This window comes from Triturus cristatus, chromosome 4_2 (genome assembly GCF_964204655.1).
Source record: "Triturus cristatus chromosome 4_2, aTriCri1.1, whole genome shotgun sequence".
In the NCBI taxonomy this organism is placed as follows: Eukaryota; Metazoa; Chordata; class Amphibia; order Caudata; family Salamandridae; genus Triturus; species Triturus cristatus.
This window is the reverse complement of record NC_140586.1, coordinates 702,341,735-702,362,573: the sequence shown is the minus strand read 5'-3', so window position 1 is coordinate 702,362,573 and position 20,839 is coordinate 702,341,735. Positions and strand designations below refer to the sequence as shown.

The 20,839-nt window shown below is 47.6% G+C and overlaps 1 protein-coding gene across 1 annotated transcript in view; it reads left to right on the top strand.

Annotated features, from left to right (window-relative positions):
- Positions 1–20,839, top strand: part of LOC146834925 (transmembrane protein 205-like) — a 216,135-nt gene that overhangs the window by 121,415 nt on the left and 73,881 nt on the right. The window lies entirely within an intron of this gene.

Below are 20,839 nucleotides of genomic sequence, written 5' to 3'. Positions count from 1 at the left end.
CGTTTCAAATAAAATATCTTTGTCCCAACACTCTCTCTCTCAAACATGTCAACGAGTACTGTTTCCTCACTTGTGTGTCAAGAACAATGTGCCCTTGGGTCCGGTTTGTACCATTCCACAATATCACTGTGTATAATGTTTGATGTGAAATCCAGACACACGTGGAATAGTGGCTAAGTACAAGATAAATGTTTGTAAGTATGACTAATTAAATGTGAAAATACATGCTGTCACATGTAGAAATAAGTGAATGTTACTCATGAATGTGCTGCAGCGCACCACCACAAGCCCTTCCTGAACACAGGAATGCCACACATATTCAATGAAACTTTGGCATTCCTGTGCTCTCCCCTGTGCTGGTGCTGAAACATCTGCCATGTGCCTGTGTATGCACCCTAGCAGCATGCCTCAAGGATGCCTGCGTCATGGTGGGGTGATTAGTTGTGCATGAAGGTGCACCTCTACACACAAAAATTGTCTCAACTGGCTTCTAGGGAAATTAATGCATGCTGTAGACTGCAGCACAACTTCAAAATCACTGAAACGTGGAGAAAGGCAAAGCATGGTCATCAATGTGCCCCTCTCTGCCACACCTTGTGAGGCGTAGCATGCTGACGCATTTGCAGGATTAGGATTCCTTGTAAAGGCGGAATGCTGTCTACTTCCAGGGTTCCAAGATGTGAACACCCACATGGAACGCACCATTCACAAATACAGCTTTGAGAAAAATGGCTGGAGTGACAAGTGCAGCATTGGATGATGTATGTATTTTGGCAATGGTCCCATTGGATATCTGTGCTGCTTTTAACAGGGTCTCCCAACAGATCTCACTGCAAAGGTTGGAGTAGGCAGGCATAGCGGCCATTGCACTGGACTGGTTCACCTCTTGCCCTCCTGAGTGGAGCTTCCATGGAATGGATCCCCCTTTCACCTCTATGCCTCACACTATTAAAGAGGGTGTGCCACAGGGCTCAGCTCTGAGCCCAACACTTCTTAATCCATATGTCCAACCATTAGCTGCGCTGTCCATTATTTGAGGGCTCACAGTAGTATCACATGCAGGTGATACGCACTTGCTAGTTGCACTTTCCAATAACTGGGTGCCGAATGTCCATAATTTCTGGAACAATCTTGCTGCTGTTGCTGGGTGGATAACTGCCAACTGCCTCTAGCTCAATGCCAGCAAGTCTGAGGTGTTGTTGGTGAGTAAAGATCATAAGCTGTGGAGTGAATGCTGGTGGCATTCAACCCTTGTTTGGGCACTCAACACATAAACAGGTGGTGAAAGACCTGGGTGTCTGGGTTGACTCGGCTCTCATCATCCAGGCCCAGACTAAGAAAGTGTCTGGAGCGTGTCTTGGTATACTAAGGGGGTTCACACTGCTGTTATTTTGGTCAAGCCATTCATCAGTCAGGTTATTGTTCAGGACTCTGTTTTTTCGAGACTCTATTACGGCACCTTCCTCCAGCTGGGGGCAAACAAGTCTGAGATTGTGAGACTGGCGAGGGTCCCAAACACAGCTGCCAGGACTCTACTTGGTCTCCATAGAACCTGCTCCAACACCAGTGCCAGTTGTCTGCTTCATTGGCTGCCGGTGGCCAGAGGAGTGAGTACAAGTTTCTCTGCATTGCGTCTAAGGTCTTTAATCCATCCTCTCCTGGCATCTTGGCCAACATGCTGTCACAATACACCACCACTCGCCAACTCAGAGCAATAGGTCAACAGCTGGCGGTTGTCGCACGGGTAAGGAGGATGTGAGCTGGTGGGTGCTCCTTCTGCACAATAGCAGCTCAACTCTTGAACTCATTTACTACACACATTTGCAGCATGGATTATTCTCTGGGGTTTCGTGAGGTTATCAAGATCTACCTCTTCACTTAAATTTATGCCTCCTTCTGTCACCTGCCACCTGTTCTGTCTGCTACCAGCGCTGGGAGGGCCCTCTGCTGGGGAAGCTGTGCGCAGTATAAGACATCTAAACAAAACAGAACATAACAAGGTCTACACAGGGTGGCTTGGTGAGTCTCTGTAAAAATGGGGCAGAGAAAAGCGCTGCCAGTGTGTCACAAAAAGTCACGTACTGGCAGCGCAAGAGGATTTTGAATCAGCACATACACCATTGATGACGTTGTGTAAAAATATATTATTGTTATGCCTTCAGATTTTTAACATACCAGCCAACAAGATGGGCTGAAGTTTTGACCTGGGTACTTCATACACCATCCTTAAAACTTAACTACGCCTGTATACAGACATTGGGTTGTCCAGTCATATGAACTAGCCACTCGTAGCACAATGACTACTTGTACATTAACATGGTGTAGCTATTACAACCCCAAGGGAGTTAATGTGTGGTGAGTACATTCTGTACATCTGTGTATGATACAAGCCATATTTTACTTACATATAGCAACATCATACCCAGCAGAGACTGAATAATGATAGACATGCAGAGGTTGTCCAAAGACTCATGATTAGAATCCCAAAAGTATGTATGTGTCAGACCAATATTGGCTACCAAAAAATCAAAGAACAGATGTTGCATGAACATGTACATCTAGTCAGACATGTAGCACCAACCTACCAGAATGTAATAATATGATGCACTCAAACATGACCCGGTGGTCACAGTCCATGTGCCCACTTACTCACACATACAACATAGTAAATGCTGACCATCAAAGAATATAGTCCAATGTAGGTAAATAAAGTGTTTATATATAAAAGAAAAAGTTGAAGTAAAATCTACATTAATAACACACACTCTAAACTACCTTAAAAACTATCTAAACTAACTAACCTTAACCTACCTTACTTACCTTAATGTTCCTAAGCTAAACTATGATCACGCGGGACAACTAAACATCATCCCCCACACCCCTTAACACATCAATGCACAATAGACATACACATACTTATTCTATACATGAATTAACTATTAATGTATGAAAAAACAAACATTTTTTTTGGTATTGTTTTTTTTAATCAACCTATCAACACACATAACATGACCACCCACCCCTAATTGTTAATAAAATCCCTTATGATAAAAAAAATGTATTAAGCTATCAAAAATGCACACCTAACAAACCTAACTAATCTAACTATGTCTACATATATCAACGACTATAAAATTACTAATAAAAGGAATCTTACATATAAAAAAGCTAACAGAATAAATATTAAACACTTTATACAATCAGCCCTCAGATCAGGCTGATCAAATGGTCCAGGCTCTGCTGCATCATGTCCAATTTTTGCGTTAAATTGTCTATTTTCTTGTCCATTGATTCCATTCGCCCCATCAATGTGTCAAGCTCGTTTGGCGCCATGCCCTGTCCTCTTGACTGGCCAGACGTGAAGGGGTGGGTCCAACAGCTCCTGGTGCTGTGCCTGGGGCCACAGGATGCTGGGGTGTTGTCTTGCCATCCTTTGCCGCGGGGTTGGTGACCCATGTATTGGCAGCCCTCTGTTTATCATACTGCCGGGAGGTCCACCTGAAGCCCTTCGCTACCGACAATATGTGAGTATATCGGGCCTTCCTGATGCGGAAAACCCGTTCCTCTTCCGCATTCATGTTATCTGTATGAAAAGAGGGACATGTGTCTGTCCACCAGTACATGACGGACAGAAGTTAATAGGAAATGCATGCTATCATGTGCTATGTAATCAACATTCGGGGCAATCATCTGGTAACTGTGGGGCCCACACACCCCAATACAGAACTACTGATTTTGTACATCATATACTGTGCAGTCAACTGAATGTCATGGTTGCACGTTAATCATTCCCACACTTGACATACTAACAAATGAATGAGGAGCCATAGGAATGACAAACCAGTTAACAGACATCATGGCATTTGATCATTTCCTCCAAAAACTAACATCATCTGGCTAGCCTTGTATAAGTCATGGAGTCATGTGGACATTAATCTGCAATGGATGCTAAGTTCTGACAGTGTCACAGTTTGTCATGGATGAAGACCATCTTCCCTAGACATATTTACCACTTGCACGTTCATTTCACACTCCAACAGAGTAATGCACTGTAGTGGCAATTTGCTTTTTGGGACACAGAGATGTGGTTGCTGTCTCAACACCAAGGAGACTCATAATTGATTACAATACTCAAGTTGGCTGGCATGCAGCATGCCACATAGTACTAGCAGGGTGAACTGAACGTCTGCTTTGTATTTACAGCATACATGCACCGAGCTCCAAAATGTAGACTATAGTTTTAGTGTGTATTGTCTAATCTACGACACACAAAACATATCTACGTTTTGATCGCAGCTACTTAGTCGTCATGATAAAGGATCAAGGATGCGGCATAGCATCATGACATAAGTCTTACGTTGTCATGAATGTGAATGCAATTTTTGAATACAGGATGTGCCACACTAGTGTGATGACACAGTTTAATATTGTCACCTACCATATGCACCAAAGCACATCAAAGCAATGTCACTATCATCCCTCATCTGTCCTATGGGAAAAAAGGGACAATTAACCAGTACAGGTCCAAGGATGACATCCAAAGGACTCATGCACAGCTGTTGAAGTGTTTGGACCCCAGAAATGCTTCTTTGCAGTCCATACATCATTTTGGAATGCACCAATGCTGTGCAGGGTCATCATGGCACAAGGGCATCTGAATGATTGTTCCCTACATATCCAGTCATCTGTGGGAACCCCATTGGAAGTCAAGTACAAACAGAAATTTTGAACGTGGCTCTGTGATACGTCTAGATATGAGATGAGGCTGTTAGCCAAATAATCAACTTGGAGGGTGATTCCTGTCTCACAAACAAATTGCTCTGTAAATTGAAAAACAAAAAGCCTGCATGAAAGAAGCCTTGATGAAGTCCAGGAGGACGAAACGTGCATGGGCTGCCATCTGTTGTGTTACATGTAGGAAAAGTTAATGTATGGATACTATACCAGCTGTGGAACACATATTTGAACATCATCCTTGAAACTGTGTGGATTGTTTTTGCCATTTTTTCAACATAAGGAAAATCATGGATACTTGTCACATTGCTTTGCTGTTATTCGGTGCATATGGTACATAGTGTCATCTACACTCCGTCGTAGGAATAGTGGATTCATATCCAAGGTGGGTGGATATGCTAGCACAATGGGAGCACACTATAAATGTGATGAGCTACAGATTGAATGCTAACTACATGACTCACTGACATATTGATGTGCAGATCGCAAGGCATATCCACTGGACATTTCCCTACATTACAATTTGATATTGTCATTGACCCAGAACAAGGATTACCGCAATCCAATACATAATACGCAATACACAATATGCAAACACGCCATCGAACTGTGGGACCTACTCGACACATCCTTCCCGGACGTCGCCTTCCTGACGGAGACCTGGATGAACGCCTCCTCTGCGCCCGACATCGCCATAGCCATCCCGGACGGCTACAAGATCACCCGCAGGGACCGCACCAACGTAGTAGGAGGTGGAATCGTCATCGTCCACAAAAACACCCTCCGGCTCTCGACCAGCACCGACGACACCCTCAGCACCGCCGAACACCTGCACTTCAAGATCCACACAGACCACAACACCATCCTCAGGGGAACTCTCGTCTACAGACCCCCTGAACCCCAGCCTCAATTCGCTGACACCATCGCCGACTTCGTCAGCACGCACGCCATGGCCTCCACAGACTACATCCTCCTCGGAGACCTGAACTTCCATCTCGAGAACAACGAAAGCAACTCTGCCACCCTGATAGACAACCTCGCCAACCTCGGACTCAGACACCTCGTCAGAACGCCCACCCACTCCGCCAGCCACACGCTTGACCCCATCTTCTCTGCAAGCTCCCACGTCACCTTCAGCCACACCACCGAACTCCACTGGACCGACCATCGCTGCATCCACTTCACCTTCCAGAAACCCACCACACACCCCCACACTCAACTGATCCCACGCCGCAGCTGGATCAAAGTCACCGATGAACAGCTTAACACCACCCTCGCCCAGAGCCCACCCGCCCAACACTGACTCCGCCGCAAGCAACCTCAGGCTATGGATCAACGACTGCGCCAACACTCTCGCCCCGATCAAAAAAACCTCCAACAGACACACTGTCAAGAAGGCCAGCTGGTTCACTGCGGACATACAGGCCTCCAAACAAGCCTGCCGGAAACTAGAGAAGAAATGGTACCACGAACAGACACCGGACAGTATGCGGCCCACAAAAACGCCATCCTCAGACACCATCACCTCATCTGAACTACAAAAAGGGCCTCCTTCAAGGACCGCCTCGACAACAACGCACACAACAGCAAAGAGCTCTTCAACATCGTGAAGGAACTCTCCAACACCAACAACATCCCACCATCGCAAGACCTGTGCGACTCCCTTGCCACCCTCTTCCATTGCAAGATCGCAGACATCCACGACAGCTTCAACAACCTGACTGCCTTGACAGCCACCGACACCTCGGACCCCCCGGCCACCATCCACACCGACCCCCTGCTCACCTGGACCAACGTGAACGACGACAACACCATCAAAATCATGAACACCATCCACTCCGTCTCTCCGTCTGACCCATGCCCGCACCACATCTTCAACAAAGCTAGCACCACCATCGCACCCCATCTCCGCAAGGTCATCAACATCTCCTTCGAGACTGTGACCTTCCCGGAGAGCTGGAAGCACGCCGAGATCAACGCCTTACTCCAGAAACCCAAGGCGGATCCAAGAGACCTCAAGAACTCCTGGCCCATCTCCCTGCTCCCGTTCCCGGCGAAGGTAATTAAGAAGATCGTCAACAAACAACTGACCCGCTACCTCGATGAGAACAACAGCCTGGACACGTCCCAGTCCGGGTTCCGCAGTAACCACAGTACCGAAACTGGCCTCATCGCCGCCACTGATGACATCAGGACCCTGCTGGACAATGGTGAAACCGCGGCACTCATCCTCCTGGACCTCTCAGCCGCCTTCGACAATGTCTGTCACCGCACCCTACACACATGCCTCCACAACGCAGGGATCCGAGACAAGGCTCTGCAATGGACCACCTCCTTCCTCTCCGGCAGAACCCAGAGCGTCCGCCTCCCCTCATTCCGCTCCGAAGCCTCCAAGATCATCTGCGGCGTACCCCAAAGATCATCCCTCAGCCCGACATTGTTCAACATCTACATGGCACCGCTCGTCCACGTCGTCCGACTGCACACCCTCAAAATCAACATCATCTCCTACGCCGACGACACCCAGCTGATCCTCTCCCTCACCAAGGACCCCCTCACCGCCAAAACCAACCTCCACAAAGGAATGAAGGCCGTCGCCGAGTGGTTGAAGAACAGCTGACTGAAGCTGAACTCAGATAAGACAGAGGTCCTCATCTTCGGCTCCACCCCCTCAGCCTGGGACGACACCCACAGACCATGCAAGTAACCTGGGGGTCATCCTCGACTCAACACTCTCCATGACCAAGCAGGTCAACGCCGTCTCATCCTCCTGCTTCAACACCCTCCGCATGATCTACAGGTGGATCCCCACCGAAACAAGAAGAACGGTCACTCTGGCCCTCGTCAGCAGCAGGTTGTACTACGGAAACGCCCTCTACGCGGGAGCCTCGGCCACACTCCTGAAACGTCAGCAACACATACAGAGCGCCTCTGCATGCCTCGTCCTCGACATCCCTTGCCACAGTCACATCACACTCCATCTGAAAGACCTGCACTGGCTCCCCGTCAACAAGAGGATCACCTTCAAGCTCCTCACCCACGCACACAAAGCACTCCACAACACCGGACCGACTACCGCAACAGACGACTCTACTGCTACAACCCGAACCGCCAGCTCCGCTTCGCCGACCTCGCCCTTGCCACCGTCCCCCGCATCCGAAGAACGACCACCGGCGGGAGATCGTTCTCCCACCTCGCCGCCAAGACCTGGAACACCCTCCTACAGGAGACCCAGGACCTCCTTACCTTCAGGAGACATGGCTGTTCGAGCAATAGCAGCATCCCTCCCCCCCGCGCCTTGAGACCCTCACGGGTGAGTAGTGCACTTTACAAATGTTATGATTGATTGATTGATTAATAAGGCAGACTGCCATTCCTATGGCTCATTTGTATACAAATGAGTCGGGGCTAGGCATGTTGTTGGTAAGTGCATAGATCATGTATTCCTAGCACGATACATTGCTAAATTGATGAATGGATGACATAAATCTGTCATTTAACTATACGTGTTCTCGTACCAAATGTTCACTGACGTGAAGAGCCATATGACAATCATGGACACTGAGCATGGTTGTTCTCTGTGTCATCACATTGAATCAATGTTGAAAGGCCTAGCAAGACGTACTTCCACAGACCAGCTGTCTCTAACCTTGAACCCCCACTGCAACCCTGGAATCACGCCCTATACAACGATTGGTCACAACACCACTCCCCGCATCCCTGTGATTTTGCACGTGCATCAACAGATTCATCAGACATGCCCTTATGCAGACACTATTGCCGACTGCTGTAAGGATGGCTGTTTTCAAAATTTGTCTGCGCATGCACATGTGTAAGCATTTATTTGCCTCGGAAACTCACAATACTTCTTCGACTCTCAACATTCATGCAGCATGTAAAACTCTGTCTTTTTCTCTGATTGCACACTGATATGACCTTGCTGATGATTTTAGCATTGTGGCTTGCACATGACTTGTGCTACTTTTGGCTGCCTGCTTCACCCTCCGTTCTGGATGCTGATTCACCCGAAGTGCATCCACCCTGACGAATCCAGAGTTCAAGGTGTACATTCCTGAAACATTCAAAAGAACATGTAGTTTGATGCTTGTACACACAGCAGACATGCACAGTATTAGCTCATCAGCCAAACCCCTCTTTAGCCAGCAAAAAATACAAACACAATCATCGCCACAGGTCATGCTTATGCACAATCCATCAGCTATAACTTGGATCAATTTGTATGGACTGCACAAGTGGCAAGTCTCTACGATACAAGCTTTACACACCGAGCAACACCCATGGACAGTAATCCAGACTACACTGCACCCTGGCCTTCACCACCAACTACACGCACACTACGTGCACACCAAACTGCACCAACTCTGGATCATGAAATGCATCGCCCTCAGTGTCCACCCTTTGAAGACTAGCCATGGAGATCTGTATCATCTTCAACAAACTTGCACCAGATGGAGCGTTACTCACAGGAATCATGGGAAACACTACCTTTCCAACCAAAATTGGCAAATGCATCACCAATTAATAATCACATTTCATGAATAGTCTGCAACAACTGTCCGGTATGAGGACATGCCATTGCACTCAATAGCTACATCCAAATCACAAACTCAAGCTCAAGCCACAGCATGCTCAACACCAAACACCTACGTGCACAGATCCGGGTCAGCCCAAGGACAACACCCCTGTGGGACCCTTGTCCACAGACCTTCCAGCCCCTGAGCTGTGTACACAACCTACATCATTGCCCAACATGCAATCGCATACATGTACCACATACTTGTGACATAGCTCAACTCACATCTTGACTACCTCAGTGCCAACAGATTTGCAAACTGCATGTACAACCTTGTAAACATCAGACAGTAACAACTTGTCACGACCCACAACCACAAGGCCGGTCCGAACATCAACACATCCACCACACCCAGACCACATACCCCCATGGACTGACCTGTCTGACGTACACCTCCATGTCAACTAAACATCTGCATCCATATAAAACAATTAGCACACCACAAAGGAAATGACAGAAGATTCACATGTAAAAACTATTATGAGCCACAAACCAAAATGCCACCAACACCTTGCACTACACAAGCTTGGTTCTAAATGAACCACACAGATGGTTATCGTAATGTGTAGATGAATTTGCCCAAGTCTCTAACACCGACACACAGCAGCACAGGAAGTCAACATGGTTCCCGGACAGACCACATCATTTGTGAGGCATATGCAGACACCGTTTGGCAAAGATGAATAACAACGAGGCGAAAACACAGGAACTCCCCTGAAGAAGGATCTAAATGCAAGAACACCATATCAACAATCCACCCACACATCATATTTTTAAATGAGCAAGTGAATCCCCCAATCAATCCTCACTAATTCCGGAAATGCAAAGGTAAGAATCCACTTCACTAGTCACATTTGCTGAACTTGCATTGGGCATACTGACATCTCCCCCTCACAGGAACACTACAACAGTCATGTGCCTCCAGGATACGTTCCAATAGGAGACACAGGTCTATGAAACCACACAATCTTCAGGCAAACCCAGCTACCCCTCCATCTCATCTTGGACAACAATAAGCACCACAGACAACGCATCTACCATGAGAGGCATTCACTGATGATCACAAATGAACCCCTGTCACAAACCTCTCCTACCACGCTGCCGCAGCCATCACTCCGGCATTAAGCCTTTACGATGAAGCCAGCTGTGTAATAGTGAGATTATGCACCTTAAGTGGAACTGCGCCTACTTACGACCCACATTCAATGAGCTGACAACAATCATCCTGCGCAGACCACACCATGCACATCTTCTTTGGCACTGTATAGAACAGAGTCTGCAACTGCACCTGGATTACGACCCTCACATGTGAGTAGCCCACTTATGATTCTGATGCCTGGTTGATTCATCGATTGATGCCTCATGCTTACATACACAACCAAGTCATGTACATCTTGAATTATACACAGGATATGGACTGAAATACAAGAGTGTGCAGCAGTGATGCAACACAAGACCTTGGTCTGCACCACACTGTGTTAATTCCCGAGCACTTGAATACAACATGGACATTTTCAAGATTCCTTGTGCCTCCAGTACTTCACTATTTTCCACATACTGGTGGTGCCGGGTCATGCTCAACATTGGCAGTGACCTGCAAATCCAGCTAGCGTACCTTACCATGCCCTTGTGATCATGCAACCTTTCCACTCAGTTGTTTGCAAGGAAGGTATGTTCCATGTTGGTTGCTGTGGATGTTCACAAACAACACCCATATCCACTGATGCATTGCCAGACTTACAATGAAGCGATAAACTGTGAAAGCATCAGTATGGCACTCCACCCTAGGGCTGGCATAGTGTGTCGAAAAAATGGGAATATTTATTCATTTCCTTTTCCATTGCTCAATGCATGCTGCAGTTGACTGCACACATTGGAGGAGTTAATCTGCTCAATTGTAACATTAGGGTGCAGGAAGGTGCCCCTTCCTGAACAAACACTATCTCCCCATGACGCAGGCAGCCATGTACCTGTGTGCAAGGTTGCCTGCACATGGTAGCAGGTTGTGTGCCAGCGCAGGGGTTGGCACAGAGATGTGACATGATGTGTAAAAGATGTTTGATGCCTGCAACTTGGAGCTAATTCTGCTTTGCATATTTAAATGACTTGCAGCACCGCGCAGTGTTTGTATCTTAATGATCCTCCCCATAGTTTTAAGCATCACAATAAAATTTCCACTTTTGGCACTGGTGCCTGTGTGTGTGTGAGAATATATACAATTTATATGTCAACATCATATATATTGGTTACAACATATGTGCCTGTGACTACACAACAATCCATTTTTTCACTGAGATCATATGTAATTCCGCCCAGACCATTGCAACGCCAATTGATCTATCATAATTTTTGGACAGAGCGAGATATGGCATAGCTCGGCACCTCTGAATAAAACAATATGAGTACCAACACACATTTACTTACCAACTGGACCACCAACATCCAGGCCAAGATGGTCAAGCAGGTCAGCCTCCCGGTTGGTGACGTCCTGCCAGCGGTGCTTGATCTGGTGGGGTGTGCATTGGACGTCAAAGATCCGCCCAAGATGTTACTGAACCTGGGTCCACCGCCACTTGCGCTTCGCTGTGCTGTATCCCTGGCTAACCCGGCCCCCCATGCTGATCATCCTGGGCAGGTAGTGGAATATCAGCCATATGAGGCCGCCAAACTCCCTGTTGGTCAGATTTCTTGACTTTCCCCGACATATTCCGGTCTGATTTCTTTTTTAAAGGAAACTTACCAAGAGTAATAAAGGAAACTTATACAAAAATTAACTTCGAAAAATAAGAAATTACCCCACTCGTATATTATCACTAAAACTAACTACCCCTATAAACAGACACCCCAAAATACAAATATTACTGACACACACAAGACTGACAAATGACTCAAGACAGACCAACAAACTTCAAAAGACACAGAGGACTGACAAATGACACTTGAAAATACAACTAGCATACTCCACAAACTCAAACAACCTCCTCCACCAAGCACACACTTAGAGCTAATAAGTGGAAGTGAAAGTAACTGTGCACTTCCTGGTTTGGGAGGTTCTGGAATCATTGCATCATTTCCTGCTTAGATGCGACACGTTTTGAGTCACGTTTTCAATGATGCGTTGTTTTCCAACTCTTGCAGTTCATCTCACATATGCATGCGTGACACTTCTCTGTTTTGCGTGTTGCATCATGCATTAACATGCATTAGTCATTACAAAGCGTAACGTTTTTTACAGTGCGTCGCGCTTTGTTGAGATGCTATCTGTTTTTGTGACTTTGCAAGACTTTACGGGTAGATGCGACACGTTTCGGGGGCTGAGTGAGTGGATTCATATTAGTAGAAGCTTTACGCTTGGGGAATTGCAACACTTTACTCGGGATGCAACACATTTCATGGGGCTTATTGGAGGCAGATTGTAAAATGATCAACGCTTGGCTAATTGTGACACTTTACATTGGTATGCAACACTCATCTGTGGTCTAAGTGACTCAACCCTGATTTGTCACTGTATAGATGTGTATATGTAGGGGAAGAACTACCAGGAGGTGTTGCAGCGTTGCACCGTGCGCCTTTTTCCTGCGCAACGCTGCGGAACTCCTGAATGCACAGGGATGCCACCTATTCACAGGAATATGTTTCATCTCCGTGCTTCCCAATGCGCTGGCGCACTAACTGGCCCTGGACCCTTGGACCCTGGTGCATCGATGCGTGCGTCGTGGGATATTGTCTGTGTGCATGTAGGGGCACCTTCCTGCCCATAAACAATCAATACAGGCATTATCCACTTGAAATGCGTGCTGTAGAATGCAGCACGGATAGAAAGCGGGAAAAGACAAGCAGAAAATAAAAAATATCTCCTTGTTGCAACTCGTTACGCCACCTCTAGGGTGGTTTAGTATTCAGAAGCATCGCCAGAATTTCAATAGTTTGGTCAAACTGGATATGTATCTTGTTCCATGGGTGTTGCGTGGGAACTACCACAGCAACAACCATGGAACGCACCTTCTACGCTAAGTGCTGCGTGTGAAGGGGATGTATTTAGAAGGAGATGTTAAGTCACGCAGGGTGGCTTTTCCTCTCCCTGTACATATGGATGGTCCCCATGCACCACCAGTACATCAGACAAAGTGACATTCTGGTGGACAGGGGGCTTGTCATTCTACCCAGAGTTGTTGTGCAAGGGATGTGTAACTTATGGTACATGTGTGTATTCCTTCTCAACATGTTGCCTTATTGAATGTTGACTTGTGTTGTTTATTGTCACCAACATTTCCATATGTAATGGTATATGTGTACATAATCATATTGAATTAGGATTGGTCTGTTAGTGGTACTTTTAACTTGCACTTGCACAGCAGGTGCCTAACATTACATCACTCATTGTTGGCACTGCCTGCATGTCATTGCTTACCATGTGACTGCGTGCCACCATGTGGCTTATTTTCAGGTCCTTGGCGGTACTGCTGCACCGCTTTTCACATGTCCATACGTTACACATCAGCGTCACAAGGAGCTTTTGCTTTAGCACCTGTGCTTTAATGAGTGATGTCCGGTGCCACTTTCGGCAGCTATGCATGTCAGGCACACCACACAGACATCCTTAACTCATGGTGCAAGTGTGCATGAATCACTGCATGTCAGCTATTTGTGCAAAATAGGGTTGCACACAACAATGAAACATATCATTGAGATGATGTTGCATTCCTGTGCTACGCCAGTGTCACAGCTTGTCACAACCAAGGTGCTTGCACTGGCATGCAGCGGCAGTTTCATGTATATCGGCAGATATATATGTCTATCATATGACCTGGGAAGTTAATGGACACAAAGTTGACGCTCCGACTTAAAATTTTACTTGGTAATTTATTGCACATTGTTATAAACTTAAATTTGCAAAATCACGTGTAGAATTGTGTGACTGTGTGTGCGGCATCTTATCCCTGCTGCCGTGTGGCGGATGTCTTGTCCTTCGGCTTGACCTTCATCACCATCATCCATCTGTCCAGGCTGCTGTTCCTCTTCCTCCCAGGGCACATTTGTTTTTAATCAATAATACATAAAAGGGTCCCTGTAACAGCAAAGTCAAGGGGAAAAGAGCAGGGAGACACAATCAATTAAACAACAACATCGAACCCCTTTCAATTATATTCACTATAGAACTGTCCCACAGAAGAGATAATACTTTATCTATAGCATTATTTTATTTTATTTTCAAACATATTTTTCTTTTTCAATGAACTAATATCCATAATTTATAGAGGAATCTCAAAAACGACGAAGCTGTACACTTGATTAAAGTACATGATTCAACAATATAGAATAAATAACACATACACAAAAAGAAAAAAATACAATTGATCAGAAAACAGACACAATATTAACAAAGACAATACATAACAATGATATACATTACAAACAATATATACAACACAATTACGCTGAGGCGCGTTTCGGAATTCCATGTACCATCCTTCCTCAGGGCGCTGATGGTGTGTTCAAAGCAATCAAAAATAACTAATACATTAATTTACTTTGGTACAATAATACTTCCAAATACTTGTCAAATCTCCGTCAGTAGTATCTGTGGGAACAGTTACATTATTTATCTGATTTAATCATACTGTAAACATAAAATGTCTCATTTGTTTTTACACATATGTTGTGTAGGATTGCACAGGTCATAATCATTTTGCACACAGTTTCAGGAGGATACAGTAGCCTTCCGCCTGATAAATCTAGGCAACGGAACCTGGACTTGAGCATTCCAAAGCTTTGTTCAACGATGTTACGAGTCCGGCAATGGGCATGGTTGTATGCCTTTTGTGGTTTCGTCTGTGGATTTGCAAATGGTGTTATCACCCACGTCTGTAGACAATATCCTTGATCAGCTGCAATTGGAAGGTAAGTAGAAACGTGTTACTTTAGGTTGACATCAGTATACATGGCATGTGTTGTATGTCTAGTTTGTGGAGTTTGAAAAGGTGAATTACATTGGTGTCAATTGCATGTTGTGTTTGAGGTTGCTGCTCAGCTGTCTATGGCCCTGACACTGCGTCACTTTTTGTGACACACTGGCGGCGCAGTGCACTGCACCTTATTTGAAGGGACGGGAAAGGCCAGCCTGCGTGGCTTTTCCTGTCCTTGTCATTTGGCTCATTCACACGCAGCACTTTCCGTTGCTGGTGCTTACATTATTAAATTCCGATAAAACGGAAGTTTTGATTTTCTGCAACTTACTTCCTGTTTGGTCTCCCATTTGGTAGGCAACCAATCTGGAACCACCACCTTCCCCGGTGACCAAAGTGAGAAATCTAGGTGTCATGTTTGATGACAAACTCACTTTCATATTGCATGCCAACATAATTGTCTCCTCATGTTTCTACACTCTTAAAATGATGAAAAAACTCCTCCCATTTTTACCATCCAGTGCCAGACAAACCCTAATCAGCACCCTAGTAATGTCAAAAATTGACTATTGCAATGGCCGGTACCTCAATGCCCAGAAAAAGGTCACCAACAAACTTCAGATGGTGCAGAATGCAGCAGCCAGAATGATATCAGGCACCCCAAAATATCAATCAATCTCATCAGTAGTCCGAAAAATCCATTGTCTACCCATAATAATCTGTATCAAATTCTAAGCCCTATGCATCGCCTTCAAGGCTATCCACAATACAGGACCTTACTTCCTAAAGAAGGCATTTTGTGTCTACACTCCCAACAGACCCTTGCGCTCACGAACGGCCAACCTTCTGAAGGTCCCCCGTACAAAAAAACACCTGGGGTGACAGAAGATTCGTAATCGCTACTGCTAAACTATGGAACACTATTCCCTTGCACATCAAATCATGTCAAAATCTTCTTGCCTTCAGGAAACTCTTAAAGACGTGACTTTTTAATCAATAAGCTTCCACCACTGGTTCGACCTCTAGACACTCCATAGCGCGGAGACACCCTAGGGTATTTGCGCACTCTACAAATCGCCTAAATAAAATAAATACATGGGTGTTGCAGTGGGTGGTTGCTGCTGTTGCTTTTGTAGCTTGTCAATTTCCCTGCACGCATGAAGTTTTCGTATGCGGAGGCGCAGGGAACGTGCGAGAGACTTGCACTGGGTAAAATGCCATGCCAAGTGACTTGGTACCTTGGGAGTGACTCTGGCACACTGGACCTTGTTAAGAGTGGCTGACCTTGCTAACGATTGGTGCGATGGCCCCTCGGGGGCAGCTGTATGCCAGTGGGCCCTGACGCCATTACGCTTCTCTGTACCTGCATGTAGCAGTGGCTGTTACTGGCTCCTATAGTGATTGGCAGAGCTTCATCCTGGGTAGGGTCAGGACCTTACCCTTGCACAATGAGCGCTGCTGGCGTGTTTGTATACTTGTGCATTGCAGTGAATGGGTACAGAGATCATATGCCTTTTTGAAGCCCAGATAACTACCTGCCGGCCACCACGTGCCCTGACTGTTAACCCATTGGAGGGGAAGTTATACCTATTCCCCCTGGGGTTGATTTAGGACGCTAGATGTCAGCACTCACCCATGGCAATCTGGAGGAGCCCGACGGTTGTGGGAGGCAACGTGCGCAGGGATGCCAATATGCAACCAAAGAAGTGTGACTGCAAATGGTGAGCACCCACTTTGCGACCACTGCGTGACGCATTGTGAAAGAAGTCAAAGAGGTCGTACTGCTTTCGCTGGGGATTATTGCTACCATACCATCATGGCAAAGCAACGTGGACGCAAGGCTGGCGCCTCCCAGGACCCAGAGGATGGCACTCCTGAGCAGCCGCAGTCCACTTCAGATGGACCTGTACAGCAGCAGCTTCACAGAATATTGGAGGCCATACCTGACACAAAGGCTACTCTCCACCAGGACATTAGCACGGTAGCGGTTGTGCTTGGGCTATTGAGGGAAGAGCACAGGATACTCTCAGAAAGGGTAAAGGCTACTGAAACCAGTATTGCAGAACTGACTCCAGTGCGGAAAGCCATAGAACAACAAATGTGAGCCCTCATAGACAGAGTAAATCAATTGGAGCATAGGGCTGAGGACACGGAGGGACGCACCGGCAGTGATTACATCAGTGTCGTGTGTCTTCCAGAAGGGTTGGAAGGAGATGACATGGTGTCTTTCCTAGGAACTTGCTTTCGTAGTGTGGTGTCTCCTGAGGGCCTGTCGGAGTTCTACACTCTGGAGCGAGCACATCAGGTGCCAGCGAGGGCAAAGGCTCCGGGGAGGCCTCAGCGCCCGGTGGTGGCCCGTTAGCTACTTCTCCGTGTCAGGGACCAGCTCCTGCTACGGGTGTGATCTGGGGGCCCGCTCACTGTGGATAATGTTAGGGTCACCCTTTTTCTGGCCTACACTTTTGTAGTGCAAATGAGGCAGGCCTCCTTTGTTGAGGTCTAAAAGAGCATTACGGGACAAAGGCCTCCAGTACTCTCTGATGTTCCCGTCCCGGGTGCGTATAATCCTGGAGGGGAACACTCACTACTTTGACTCTCCTGGAGATGCCTGGAACTGCTTATAGGTGTGCAAGGGTGGAAAGCCTCATGAGTGTGCAATTGCTCGCCCCTGACCGGGTCCTCGCAGCCCCACACAGCAATTGAATTGCCAATCCGGAGGTAGAACCCAGAGGAAGCCATCATCATCTAAAACTGAGAAGGAGCAAGCCGAGGCTCTACAAGCAGTGGCATCATTGGCGCAGCCATGGAGCCCCACCCCAACAGTGGAAGAGGAATATTCTAGGTGATCTGCCGGCAACGAAACAGACACGTCCCATAGCCATAGCATGAAGATGCCAGTTTTACCGCATAATACAGCCGGTGATATAATTCAAATGAGTATGTTAAGCTAGAATGCTTTGGGTCCCCGGAGGGGTGCTGGACTCAGAATGCCAGTCATTGTTTCTGGACTAATTATCTTCTTTACATGGCTGATGCACTTTGCTTGGCGTACGTCTCTTAGGTTAGCCGCGCTCCTTATGCCTCTGGGACTCACAGTGGATTTTGGGTATATAGTTTTCGTTTGGATGGAAGCTGTTTTGGTAGTAACTGTCCTGGGGATGGGCAGTTGGCGGGTTTTGTTAGTTAAGTGTATATTTCGGGCCAGATATGTGACTGGAGAATTTCGTAGCGAAGCGTTGTTAGTCAATCATTTGTAAAGCGCACTACTCAACCGTGAGGGTCTCAAGGCGCTGAGGGGTGGCGGGTGCAACTCCTGCTCAAACAGCCAGGTCTTGAGACATCTCCTGAAGGTCAGCAGGTCCTGGGTCTGTGATCGATGGGTGGGGAGGACGTACCATGTCTTAGCTGCAAGGTAGGAAAATGATCTGCGGCCGGTGGTTGTCCTGTGGATGTGTGGACCGGTGGCTAGGGCGAGCTTAGCGGAGCGTTGCTGGCGGTTTGGGGTGTAAAAGGTGAGTTGTTTGATGAGGTATGCTGGACCGGCGTTGTGGAGTGCTTTGTGAGCGTGGGTGGTGAGCTCTTGTTGACTGGGAGCCAGTGCAGGTTTCTCAGCTGGCCTGTGATGTGGGTGTGGCGGGGAATGTCGAGGATGAGGCATGCAGAGGCGTTCGGTATGCATAGCAGTTTTTTCTGGAGCTTGGGCGTGGTTCCTGCGTATACGGCGTTTACGTCCATTTTGCTGCTGACAAGGGCCTGGGTGACCGTCCTTCTGGTTCCGTTGGGGATCCATCTGTAGATCTTGCGAAGCATGCGGAGGGTGTTGAAGCAGGAAGAGGAGACAGCGTTGACTTGCTGGGTCATTGAAAGCGATGAGTCCTGCATGAACCCCAGGTTGCGTGCATGATTGGTGGGTGTAGTTGCGGCTCCCAGAGCGGCCGGCCACCAAGAGTCGTCCCAGGCAGAGGGGGTGGGGCCGAGGATGTGGACTTCCATCTTGTTGGAGTTTAGCTTTAGTAAACTGTTCCTAAACCAGTCGGGGACGGCCTTCATTCCTTTGTGTATGTTGTTTTTGGCGGTGGCGGGGTCCTTGGTAAGTGAGATGATTAGCTGGGAGTTGTCGGCGTAGGCGACGATCTTGAGGTTGTGTGGTCAGACGATGTTGGCAAGCTGTGCCATGTAGACGCTGAAGATGGTCAGGCTGAGGGACGATCCTTGGGGTACGCCGCAGGTGATCTTGGTGGCTTCTGATCGGTATGGAGGAAGGCGTACCCTCTGGGTTCTGTCAGTGAGGGAGGAGGTAGCCCAGTTTAGGGGTTTGTCGCGGATCCCTGTGCTGTGGAGGCGTGTACATAGGGTGTAGTGACAGACGGCATCGAAGGCGGACAAGGGGTCCAGGGGATGAGGCCCACGGTTTTGCCGTTGTCCAGCAGGGTCCTGATGTTGTGGGTGGCAGCGATGAGGGTGGTTTTGGTGCTGTGATTGCTGCGGAATCCAGATTGGGATGACTCCAGGATGTTGTTCTCCTCAAGGAAGTGGGTCAGTTGTCTGTAGACGATCTTCTCGATGACTTTCGCTGGGAGCGGGAGCAGGGAGATGGGTTTTAAAATCTTGAGGTCATTTGGGTCCGCTGTGGGTTTCTTGAGTAAGGCATTGATCTTGGTGTGCTTCCAGCTTTCCGTGAAGGTGGCGGTCTTGAAGGAGCTGTTGATGATCTTCGGGAGATGGTGTGCGATGATGCGGTTTGCTTTGTTGAAGATGTGGTGAGGCAGGGGTTGGAGGCTGAGCCGGAGTGGATGGTGTTCATGGTTTAGATGTTGTCGTTGTTGATGTGGGTCTAGGTAAGCAGGATATTGGTGAGGCTGGGGGGGGGGGGGGTGAGTCTGCGGTATCAGTGGCGGGGGGTTCTAGGTGTTAAAGCTGTTGTGGATGTCTGCGATCTTGCGGTAAAGTTAGGTGGCTAGGGAGTTGCACAGGTTTTGCTAGGGTGGGATGTCGTAGGAGAGTTCCTTCATGATGGTGATGAGCTCTTTGCTGTTGTGTGCGTTGTTGTCTATGCGTTCCTTGATGGAGGTCCTTTAGGTGGATCACATGAGTTGGTGGCGGCTGGCATTCTTTACGGTGTCTGTTAGTGGCACCACTTTTTGTCGAGTCCACTGCAAGTCCGCTTGGATTCCTGGAGGTCTTTGGTGAACCAGCTTGCCTTTCTGTCGGTGCGTCTGTTGGGAGGGTTTTTTGATTGGGGCGAGGGTGTGGGCGCAGACATAGAGCCACTGTCTGAGCTTGCGTGCGGCTGTGTTGGTGTAGGTGGTGTCAGTTGGTGGGTCTCGGGCGAAGGTGGTGATGAGCTGGTCTTTGGTGACCTAGTTTCAGCTGTTATTGGATCCGTTGCGGGTGGTGGTGCGTGGTGGGTTTCTGGAAGGTGTAGTGGAAGCAGTGGTGGTCGGTCCAGTGGAGTTTGGTGGTGTGGCTGAAGGTGATGTGGTTGATGGTGGAAAAGATGGGGTTGAGTGTGTGTCCGGCAGAGTGTGTGGGAGTCGTGACAAGCTGTTTGAGTATGAGGTTACCGAGTTTTTCGTTCAGGGCGCTGGAGTTGCTGTCGTCGGTG